The sequence below is a fragment of the Peromyscus californicus genome, unplaced genomic scaffold, assembly GCF_007827085.1.
Source record: "Peromyscus californicus insignis strain IS unplaced genomic scaffold, ASM782708v3 Scaffold_18__1_contigs__length_77618521, whole genome shotgun sequence".
In the NCBI taxonomy this organism is placed as follows: domain Eukaryota; kingdom Metazoa; phylum Chordata; class Mammalia; order Rodentia; family Cricetidae; genus Peromyscus; species Peromyscus californicus.
The window spans coordinates 50,900,804-50,912,935 of NW_026294480.1; positions in this window are offsets into that span (position 1 = coordinate 50,900,804).

Consider the following 12,132-nt stretch of genomic DNA (forward strand, 5'->3'; position numbering starts at 1 on the left):
GGATCTACAAATTTGGTGCCCAGTGACATGAGTATATCTTCTCATGATAACCACGTTGGACTCTGTGGTACCTAGAAGTTTATTTATTAGTTTTTTTCATGGAATTAAAGTTAAGTGAATACTTGTGTTCTGTGCAATGGTTTGGCTTGTGAATGTTTCCCAGGTGATGCTATAGCCTTCGGTACACTGGTGTGATAACAGCCATTGGACAGAATGGTGAGATATAGGCATCACTCGGGAAGAGCAGATTAAGAGGTGACTGGGAAGTGAATTTAATTCATTGTTTTTAAACAGAAAATTGTATTAGTCATGTGGTTTAGAATTCAATGAGGAAAATGGAAAGCCTTATTATAGCTTGAGGATCCTTTGCTTGTGGTTCACGTACCCACAAGGTTCAAAGATGAGCTTCAGAGAGAGTCAGGGGCTTTTTGAAACTGAAAGTGAGTTATGAGCTTGACTGTGCTTGATCCTGATCGTCAGAGAGACTGAATGAATATATTAGGTCCACTCCTGGACTTGTATGCCCAAACAACTAAATACCTCTAGGTTGATTGCAAGACCATCTTTTTTTGTGAACTAGAAAATATGGATGGCACTGAGGTTGTATGAAATGACTTGCCTGAAACCACAAAGGAATCAGAGTGCTTTATAGCATAGTTTTAGGACCATATGCATGTGTCAAGGGTATATTAACCCAAACAATACTATTCCCCTTATTTCTTGCATCCATAGTATCCTTTAAAAATGATTGAAAAGTGAGGAAAAGTCACAGTGGATAGAATATAAACACTATATGCCCTTAAGCAATAAATAAAAATTCCATCACCAGCTGCTAAATAAATGATATGGAAGGTTCTATTTATAAAACAAAAGTATATGGACAATTTTTTGTATGTAATAGTGTCTGTTAGTTCCTTTTGGGACTACTATAAAAATTACTTGTGGGGAAACAGAAATTTTTTTTAGCTAAATTAAAAGCAGGGGGGAAAGCTCAGGGATTAATTAGAAAGCAATGTTGATGATAACGGCAAGAACAGTATTTGAGTGATTATGACGTACTAAACACAGCTGTGCTAAGTGATTTATCTGTGTCATCTCATTTAATTTAATCCTTACCAACATTCCATGACTTAGATGTTATTACCCCATCCACAGAGGAGAAAACCAAGATGCTAATAGGCGTATTAACGTGCCAAGGTAAGGGTTAGTAAATAGCATAGAGGAATTTTGACCCTTGATGGGTTGGCAAAAGCTGGTGCTCCAGCCACGAAACACAAGCTTCACTCCCAATAAATAAGACCGAAATATTGGAATGGCTAGGGTTTTTAAAGAGTTGAATGCCAAAATAAAATTAATTCCCTTTAAGGCACATTCACTGAGCCCTTTCCTCTGCCAAATACGCACATCTAAATGTCAGCGTTCTCTTCAACTAGCTTTATGTTTTTCTATTGTTTTGACACTTTTCCTTTGGGCTGGAGATGAACTGAACTAACAGGAGTGAAACCTTTCCACCGAAGTCTCTTAATGTCAAATGTGATTGTTTAGGTAAGTTCCTAGGGACACTAGAAAGTCGGAGGTAAGTCTTGGAACCAGAGGCCACAGGTGTAGAGTCTTGTTTCTAAGTGGAACTAAATGTCTACTGTTACTTTCATACAAGAAATCTATGTTTGTCTCTTGAATAGCATGTGGATTTTCATTTGGTTTGGGTGATTAAATCTGACACAGGCAGGTAACCCATAGATTCAAAACACATAACAGTATGTAGAAAATAGGAGGAATACAGGGCACAGCGCATGCGAGTTTGCATTTGAGGACTTTGAAGGGGACCTGGATTTGGGACCCGGGATGGCTGGTTGACAGACAGCAGTGGCAGAGGGATGCAATAGTGACCCAGATTGCAGTGTAAATTTTACACTGTGTCCTGGTAACAAGAGCTAACATCAAGGATGATGTGTCTTTGCTACTTCACATTTAAAAGCATCATGGGGGAAACTCGGGTGAGCAGTGGGTCCAGTGAATGGGCACAGCCAACACCAGGAGACCTGGTGTTTCCACTACTTTGTTAGCTTCCAAAGTGAGAGCTATTTTTATGTCCCAGAACATTGTGGAAATATTTGCGGAAAATGGCAATGATTTACTGGGCCTGATTGAGAAAGCCAAGACAAGCCTGGCTGCAGACCATCCATCTGAGGTGAAGTGAAGGGTCTTGGTTCTCATCCACCCTTTGCTTAACAAGATCTCAGGGAGGTTCTTCCCTTCCTTGACCTATGTCCTCATACCCGACTGGAGGACGAGAAAAGGAGCAATGTCTCCTGTGAAAATGTGGGAGGGAAGGGGGATTCCTTCACCTTGCAAATTACCAGAACTTCTTGGAAAGGGGAGAAAAATTTCTTTAAAGAACACAGAAATTTGTTAGGTAAATGTCTTATAGTTTAAAAACTAAGTAAGTTTTGTAACAAAAAGTTCAAAAAAAAAAGTCAAAAAGATCTAAAAACAAAATGTTTATATTTCTCAATGGAAACGTCTTTTCAAGTTGAGAACTAGCTCAGTGGAGGTTGCTCTAGTTTCTGTTAACGATTTTACTCACCAGGGAGAAATTAAGTACCTACTTGCCATCGATTCAGTAAATACAAGAATTTGGAATATACCTCAATATTCGTCTATGCAGTCAAAGCCAGTAGGTCTGGGAATATAGTACTGAGCAGAAGAGATCCAAATCCCGACCCCCAAGGACTCTATCCACTTGATGAAAAAGGTACAATAAAGTGATGTAATGTGCTGGAGAGAGTGGGAGACGCTGGGACAGCCTGCTCAGCCACTCTTCCCTGAAGGAGCTACTGCCCAGCTCTTGGTGAGTGCTGTCCTAGGATTGTTCCAGCTGTGGGAAACTGCCTTGACCTGTGAGAATGTGAACTGATCAGCTCTGGGCTGGCTTGTGGGGGAGCAGGGAACTCTACTAAAGAACAACTTCTAGCCTTAGGTCTCCCAGTGGGACTGGTTGAGGTTGTCACTGGGGCCTGCATGGTAAACTGACTTTGCTGTTGCCCAGTACTTCTTTTACTTCCTTTGCACTGAGGGTCAGGGCTTGGCTGATGTGGGTGAGGTGCACAGGGGCTGAGCTGAGGAGATGACTTCCCTCCCAGGGTCCTGGAAGCTCAGTATTGCTCAGGAGTGACACCTAACTTCAAAAGGGTTTTCAGATATACAAGCAACTGTCAACAAGGCATCAAGGTTGGATTTGTTTTCAGTTTTTAAACACAGTCTCACTAGCCTAGGCTTGTGTGGAATTCCTGATCTTCCTGCCTCAGTTTCCCAAATGCTGAGATGACAGATGTGAGCCAACGCATTCACCTTAAAGTTTTAGTTTTGTAAAGGTGATTTAAAGAACAACTTGGAATAAAAGTTTAGATTAAATTTCAATCCCGCATGGTAAAGTGCAAATATTCCAGGAACATAATATTAAAAGATAATATTTAGGCATGGCTTGTCTTACACGCACATATATTTCAACTAGTTATACCTATCTCCTTGACTAGAAAGCTGGCAAGGTCTTTGACACCATTTGAATAAAAAAAAAACTGCCTTTTAAGCCAGAAAATAAAGAAAACACTCCCATGAGGAATCATAACAGTCATAGCTAGCTATAATTCTTGCTATACTTTATTAACACTTATTAAATGTATACTATAGTCTCTTGAATCTTTATGCTCATCAGGTAGAAATGCTCAATTAAACTATTTTTTATATGTGTGTGTGTGTGTGTGTGTTGGGGGGAGTGATGGATGTGCCATGGTGCATGTGTGGGGGTACAAGGATAACTTGCAGGAGTTGACGCTCTCCTTCTACCAGTGGGTACCAGGAATGAAACTAAGATTGTGAGGCTTTGTGCCAAATGCATTAACAAACAAACAAACAACAAACCCCAAGAGAATGGAAACTCAAAAAGTTTGCATGTTTTACCCCAAATACAGAAGAGGATAAGTCTCTAGATTCTTACCCTGGCTCCAAGGCTCTGCTTCTTCCATGGATACAATGTTGGAGGCAGTCCTTGCAATAGAATTCTAAGTTGAATCCCTGTTCCCCTATGGTTTCCTATTTATAAGCCAGCCATTTGGCTGACTGGAGCTCTGATCCTAGAATCAGATGTTAAAATGGGAAAGGCAGAACACTCACTGCTGGTAGGAGTCCAGACTGGCACAGCCATGACGAAAACCAGTGTGGAGGTTCCTCAAAAAACTAAAAATAGATCCACCGCATGATCCAGCTATACCATCCTTAGGCATATACCCCAAAGACTCTTATTCTACTGTAGAGACACCTGCTCATCCATGTTCATTGCTGCTTTATTCACAATAACCAGGAAATGGAAACAGCCTAGATGTCCAGCAACTAAGGAATGGAAAATGACAACACGATACATTCACACATTGAAATATTTTTCAGCTATGAAAAAAAAAAAAACAAACTTATGACATTCACAGGTAAATGGCTTGAATCATTCTGAGTGAGGAAACCCAGACCAGGACGATAAACATCTCATGTTTTCTCTCATTTGTGAATGTTGGTTTTGAATTTTCAGGCATGTATGTTTGATTAAGAATACACATAGAGATCAGCAACTAGCAAGGGGTTCAGGGGTTTGGCTTTAGAGGGAGGGGAAGTAGAAAGCAGTGGTATAAAAATTTAAAATGAACTAATGGAATGGGAAGGGTTAATTAAAGTTGTGTTGCGGGGAGGGCAAGGCAGAAGAGGGTATATGGGGAGGGATTAAAGAGCTTTTGAAAAATCCTATGGAAATCTATCTACTTCTGTGGAAGCTGCACACACACACTGAGAGAGGAGAGGTGTTAAAATAACAGTTGTCCTACAGAATGACAATATCCTTACTAGACTACTAGATACCATAGGTTAACAAAATAAAACCCAGTTTCAGGAATGGGTTTCTTCTTTGGGAGTTGTTTTCCAGTGACGTCCCAAAGACCCTCAAACATTACAGGCTACTGCCAATGCTGTTGGTTACCCTTCAGAACTTGACAGTAGAGCCTACTGCTGAAGACACCATGGACTTGAGTCACAGAACATGTATATGTAGCTGAAGTTTTCTCTGGTCCTGCCCAGCCCCATGGACCCTGCAGCTGCTTATAAAATCATCACTCAGAAGCTTCTATTAATGAAAACTGCTCAGCCATTAGCTCAGGCCTACCACTGACTAGCTCTTACATTTAAACTCAGCCCATTTCTGTTAATCTGTATGTTGCCACATGTTCTGTGGCTTTACCTGTGTGCCATTACATGAAGCTCCCTGGACAGCAGGCTGGCGTCTCTGACTCAGCCTTCCACTTCCCCAGAATTCTCCTTGTCTGTTTGTCCCACCTATACTTCCTGCCTGGCTACTGGCCAATCAGCATTTTATTTATCAACCAATCAGAGCAACACATTTTCACAGCATACAGAAAGACATTCCCCCATCATGGATATATTAGACTAGTACTGACCTGGAATCACCGTTCCTCCTGGCTAGCTTTCATAGTTGTGGAAGGTGCTATGCATGCTATCCAAGGAGAAAAATAATCATCAGTCTTCCATAGCTTTGAATGCAGTGAGCTACTTTAATGCCTGGCCTGTCAAGGCATGCCCAATGTTGTAGTAGTGGCATGAAGCTCATGGTAGTAACTACTTTGTCATTGGTTTTAAGTCATTCTGCACAAGATGCAACTCATACATACTATCACTATTTGACAAGAACCTGTAACTAGACAGTTTCATAGGCCCAAGGGGAGAACCTGCCTGCTAAGTTGACATTGAACTTACTCCTAATGACTTACTGTTATGCCCATAGATTAATGTACCTTTCAACACTTATCAGAGAAGCTTCTATTGGCAGTAGATGGTAATGAACATAGAGGCCTACAAATGGCAAGGTGTAGCTAATAAGAGATAGCAGAATGCTTAGCCTTAAATAGGACGTCTATGTCACGTCCCCTCCTCCCAAGGCTCAGGGACATTATGAAGATGGCAGGAAGACTGTAAATGCCAGAGACAGTGAATAAATACAAGGATATACTATTCTCTGGGTACAACAGAACATCTGTACATATAAACTAAAAGCATGAACAACTTCAGTGGAAACTCAAGCCAGACCAAATCCCAGCATGAAGACATGAGGTGGACATGACCTGATATCAACATTTTAAAATTTAAATGGCCTTTATACACTTTGTAAGACTTGTAGTACATATGCCATAGTCAACACTGTGAACAATAGATTTTGGTAAGAATGACATGTCAATGTAGGTTCACAGATTGTGCTACTGTTTATAACATGAATCCTAATTGGTCTTAGTAATAAAACCCAGAGCCAGATATTGGGTACATGCTGAAAGATCAGAGACACAAAGGAGCCAGCCACAGTTGACCTCTTACCTAGCCAACTTCTCAGCCTGAATCTCTCTCCTTTACATTCCCCTGTGATGACCTGAGAGCTTCCTTTCTCCCTCCCAAACATAACTCCTCCTCCTAAGAGAATGTTCTGTTCTATGAGTGTTCAGAGAACACGTTCTGCGCTATTCCTACCAACTTCCCACTTCCTTCACTGCCCAGTGGCAGCTCATTTCCTGGTTTCTGATGAAAGAAGCCTCTGAATTTTCTCTGCACTGGGGTGAACAGACACTCCCAACGTTCATGTCCACTTGCATCAGAATGTGACTTCCCCCAGAAGAGACTCTTCACTGAGTTAATCTATTGAAGTAGTTATGTTGGCTCAGGACACTGCTGTTGTCCTTATGAGAAGAGGAAAGGACAGAAACAGACAAGAAGGGAAAAAAGTCCCACAAGAAGATGAGGCAGAGATTAGAGCCTCAACCCTGGGGAGCCAAGGATTGCTGGCAAACGCCAGAGGCCGAAAGAAGCAAGGCAGCCACCAGAAGGAACGAGGCCACCAGAGCGCAGCATGGCTGTCACCCAACTGATGGTGTAGCTGGGCTTGTAGCCTCCAGAGCAGTGAGAGGATAATTCTGTCATTTAAAGCTACTGGTGTATGGGGCTTTGTTTTCAAAGCCCTATAGAAAACAAGTACAGGAGGAATGTTACCTTTATTATTACGGTCCTGCATCTTCAGTTTCTCACTCTTGAGACCTTCTGTTCCTGTGTCCATTCATGCATCTCACTCCACCTCCCTTTGCCCTTCTTGGAGAACCAGACCCAGAGACTCCTATATGCCAGGCAATGCTTTACCAAATTGGTTAATGTGCTGTAACCTCACCCTGAGATAGTCATTTTTCATTTGTTCCCTAAGCCCTCAGTCACAATCTCACATATATCACATGCATCCCAAGCATCTTGGGGATGGCTCTTCTGGACTTTCCTTAGTTTAGCATGCCAGGACTGAGTTGATTCCTTCATGCATGTGTTGCCTCCAGCCAGACAGTCCCCACTGCAAGTCTTGATGTCTAGAGTCCCTGGAAACTCTCTTGGGCATCCCTTCTCTCTGTTCCTATGAAGTTGATTGAGCTTTGAAGACCCAAACTAGTGCTTGCTCCTGTGGGAATATTTTTCCATCATTTCCCCAAAACATTTATAATTTTGTTTCCTGAACATTTTTGCAGCATAGTCACCACCACATTCACGTATTGTTGCATGCACTCATGATCTTGTGACCTTTTCCACCCTCTCTGACTTGATTGTTTTTAAGCTGTTTAATACCAAAATGGTGTCTTCACCCTTTTTTAAACCCTCTCATAAGTCCTGAGCACAGTGATAAGAACACATGAAGACTTACATAAATTCAGGTTTGAAAATTACAGAGCAGTCATGGGTTACACAGCAAAGATAGCCAGTGATTTTCAGAAGGAGACCATGTCCCTAATCAACCAGAATTCTCTGAGGAGGTCACTAAGCATGTGGACATAATTTCTTTAACCTTTCAAAAACGTCTTGACAAACTTCCATACCAGAGGTTATTTAAAAATAAAAATGAGTCACGATGAGATTGTGGGGAATGTTTTGTCATGGTTAGGGAGCTGGCTTGGGGATCGGAAACAGCCCAAACCAACTCTTCTTGTAACACATTCCATATGTTCTCAACCTCCCGCCTGAAGAAAATACAGAAAATACGGCTCCTTTCTAAATGGGAAGGTCATATGCGGGAGACCCCCAAAAGATTCACAGCTCGGTTTTTATTGCCATGTTTTGAAAGAGAGATCTTACAATCCAATCTGCCCCCAGAATGCCAAGTTAAGAGAGACCTTGAGATTGGCCTGAGACATCTTTGGGAGGATACATGTCATCAGCGAAGTGACTGATGAGCCTGAGCACTGGCAGTGGCAGAGAGCATGAGAGGAAAATGAGCAAGCCTGCTTTCAGGAGGTGATGAGTTCCAAGGTATCCTTTACCCCTGGGCAAGAGAACCAAGACATTCAGTTCTCAGCCTCAGTGGTAAAATATTTGATAAACATTTATTTAGAAGAAAGGCTAGAGGCTGCCTCATGATGAAGTAAGACTGCCTCAGCAGGTCCCCATTTTTTCCCAGTTCTCCTTGGAAATGCAGTTCAACCTGGAAGTTGCATGTCTGCCTGAGGGTAACTACACTCTATGTATCCATGTCCCCCAGTGATTGGCTGTCAATCTATTGCATGTTTGGGATTTTCAATGCATCCTAAGAAATATTAGCATTCCAAATGAAGTTTTACTTGGGAAGGAGAGGATTTCAATGTTAGAAAGGCTGCCCATTGTTGGGGGAAAAATGGTCTCAGAAGGAAAAGGGAACAAGAACACAACCCGAATGATCAGAAGGAGAAGGCGGGTTCATAAGAGAAAGTTTAAAACCTGTCTGAAGAAAACAAAACAGCATCTAGGTCCATCCTGGGAGTGTGTGCTGATACAGGGTTCCTGGGACCACAATCCTTTGTAGACGTTGTCAAGAGCTGGTAGTCAAGGAGGTGTGGACATCCATGGATGGTGTGCTGCAGCCTTTCAGTGGTGTATTTTACAAGTGCATATTTCAAGTGCGGAAACTTTCTGTAATAAGTAATCAGAACAAATGTATGCATTTCAACCTCTACCCTTTCATCTTTCTTTAAAAGGGGGATTTAAACAGAAGCGGAGTAGGTGCGAAGCTAGTCTTATTTTAGGTGTCAGCCATCTGCCGGTGGAGCCAAGATTAGAACAGTTCACAGGAAAATCATGGATTGAATTAAGTAGATACGGTAATTCTCCTGTTTAGCAATCTAAATACATAACGCCGAGTCATGCAGGATTGAGTTCCAAACAATGATGCACAGGGATTAGATTACTCTGATAGGAGAATGCAGATCATATTTTCTTTCATTTGTGTGTGTGTGTGCATGCATATATAAACACATATATGTATGTATATGTATTTAAAGGCCTGCATTTCTTTTCTAGACAGCTTACCAAAACATTATTTGTATGGAAAAAAGAAAGAACTGAAGGATGAAAGAAGCCAAATATGGGGTGGTGAGTATAGAATTTGCCTTCACCAGAGCCCCAGGGATAAAGGAGAAACTGTATTCAGGATTTGGGATTCGGGGACAAGAAAGAGATGCCTGGGTTGAACACGATAATGACTTGACTTTCAGGAGGCATCAGAAATGAGTTTTCCTCAAGGACCATGAGGAAATATTCTAAATGAGACAAGATGTTAGAAAGAGTCTTTTTTTTTTTTTTTTTTTTTTTTCTGGTTGGGAGGAATTTCGTTAGAAGTCCATGCATTTTGGAAAGTAAGATCCATGAAATGGATCCTCCAACAAAGGGACATTTTAACACTGTAAAACAAATACAGAACACAGGTCTTCCTTTGCAAGCCCTTATAGGAGTAGCAGGACATAGACGTGTGTGTAGGAAATCTTTGGTAGTCTCTTCATCATCATATGCCTATCTCCATTTCCATTCTTTGATAGCTCCACGGGTCTTCCCCTCTGACACAGTCATACTGAATTACGGCCCTTGAAGTTGAGGATTATGTTTAGCTGAAGGTGGGTTTGGGAAGGTGGGTAGAGAGGTTCCCACGCAGAGAAGTGAGATGGGAAGAATTCCCCAACGGGGTGGTAGCCCAGTGGCCAAGCTGTTTCCTCACACATGGCAAGGCCCTACATCCAAACTCTAGCACTGCAAAAAAAAACAGAACAAACAACAACATAGTTCCCGACAGAAGTCCGCCTGTAGCACATTGGAGAACGGTGAAGCTAGAGCTTGTGTTGGAATGGTCTAGAGTGGGCTTGTGGTTGTGTGGATGAGGCTGGAGACCCTTCAGGAGCTGTTTGGTGGAGAGATTTCAACTAGTGTGGGAAGCTGGAAGCTCGAAGAGCTTATGCTTGGTCTGTGTTCTAGAAATATCACCGGAGGCACAGGATACAGGACAGATTAGAATAAACTATGGTCTCTGGTCAGTTCCTTCCTTATCTCACCTCTCCCACATCTCTCGCTTACCCCTAGGAACTTCAGAAATTCCCTTCAATGGCTGTTTTTCTGTTTCGAAGTGGCAAAGGGGCCATTTGTGAACTCTGTTGAATTCCTCGCCACTCTTTCCATCAAAGCAAACATACAAACAAGAACAACAGAAACCACAGCCATAGTGGTCTTCCCTCTCTCTCTCCTAGCTCAAAGTGCTGCCTTCTTCCAGCCCAAGGAGTTTAAGACACTAAGACTTACAGAGCCACATGGCTCCCTCTTTGTCTTGATGCTCCTCCACCCTTTCTGTCCTGGGTCCTTCTCGCTAGCTAATAAGGCATATTCTCCCTCAGACCTTAGGTGCCCATGGCTCCATTCTGGATCTTTCGCAGCTCAATTGCTGGATATAGTCTGCATTCCCTGGTTTCTCTTCAGTTACTTCTCAACCAGTTTACATCTGGGTTTGATCCCAAATTGCTCTGGCCAAGGTCCCACCACCTTCTGAGTAGCTGAGGAACGGCTTCCATTCCTCTTTTTTGACATAACCATGGTGTTTTAATCAGTTGACTACTTCCTTTTTGCCTCTGTCTCTGTCTCTGTTTCTGTGTGTGTGTGTGTGTGTACGTGTGTGTGTATGTGTGTGTGTGTGTGTGTGTGTGTGTGTGTGTGTGTGTGAAGGCCAGAAGACACCCTCGGGTGTCAGTCCTCAGGCCCTGTCTACCTTGCCTTTTGAGACAGGGTTTCTTACTCGCCTGTCTAATTAGTAAATCACCAAGGTCCATGTTCAAAATGAGATGTATTTCAAGCTTAAAAAAGAATTGCAAATAAGCAGCACTGGGCTCCTATCTCCCCTTCCAGGTAGCTGTGCTTGCTTATGTGGATGCTCTCAATACATCCCAGGGTTGAAAAGTTACAGGAAGTGTGCCCATGTCTCAGAAGGGAAGGGAATCTCAAGCCCCAGGATATTTGTCAGACAAATACAAAGATTTGAATCTCAGATTAAGAGGATGAGGACTTTGGAGAGGGAGCAACTCTAGACATCAAGAGGATTGTACCTCCCTAAGAAATCATCCAACGAGAAACAAAAAAAGACAGAGAAACCACTGTTCTGCGCCAACTTGGCCTGCCAGCCATTTTTGCCTTTTGTCTAGGCTAATGTTTGGCTTCTGCAGAACTGAAAATGTGTCTTGTTTTCACTACCCTCCATCTCCAGGACTCTTTTTGTGAAGTGAGGATCATGTTTCTCACACCTAGACCTCAGCAACCTAGGATGAGTGGCAGCCAACCTGGGGTCCTCTACAGAGCTAGGGTCCAAACCCAGTCACCATACCTGCCTGGGGGTTTTGTTATTTCCTATATGGGAAATAGTAGTATTACTTCCCTGGCTTATCGAAAGCTTATTCTTTAAATGTCCCATTTAAAGTTTTCTGGAAAAGCTTATATGGACTCAGAAAACACAGGGATTTCAGGGGCGTGCTAAGGCATCGTTGGCATGTGGATTAACAGGGATCCACCTCGAGGTGGTGTGCAGTAAGAAAAAGAACAGAGTCCTAAAGCACATCGGTAGTTATGAACTTGGGAAGAAAAACCAGAGAAAATACTGAAGGTGCAATTCAGGAAGCCGACGATCCAAGGAAGGAGAAGCAGAAGTATAAGAAAAACAACGGAAGGACAGACAAGCCACTTCCCACCAGGAGGGTCAAGTGGGGGATCTCTATTAGATGT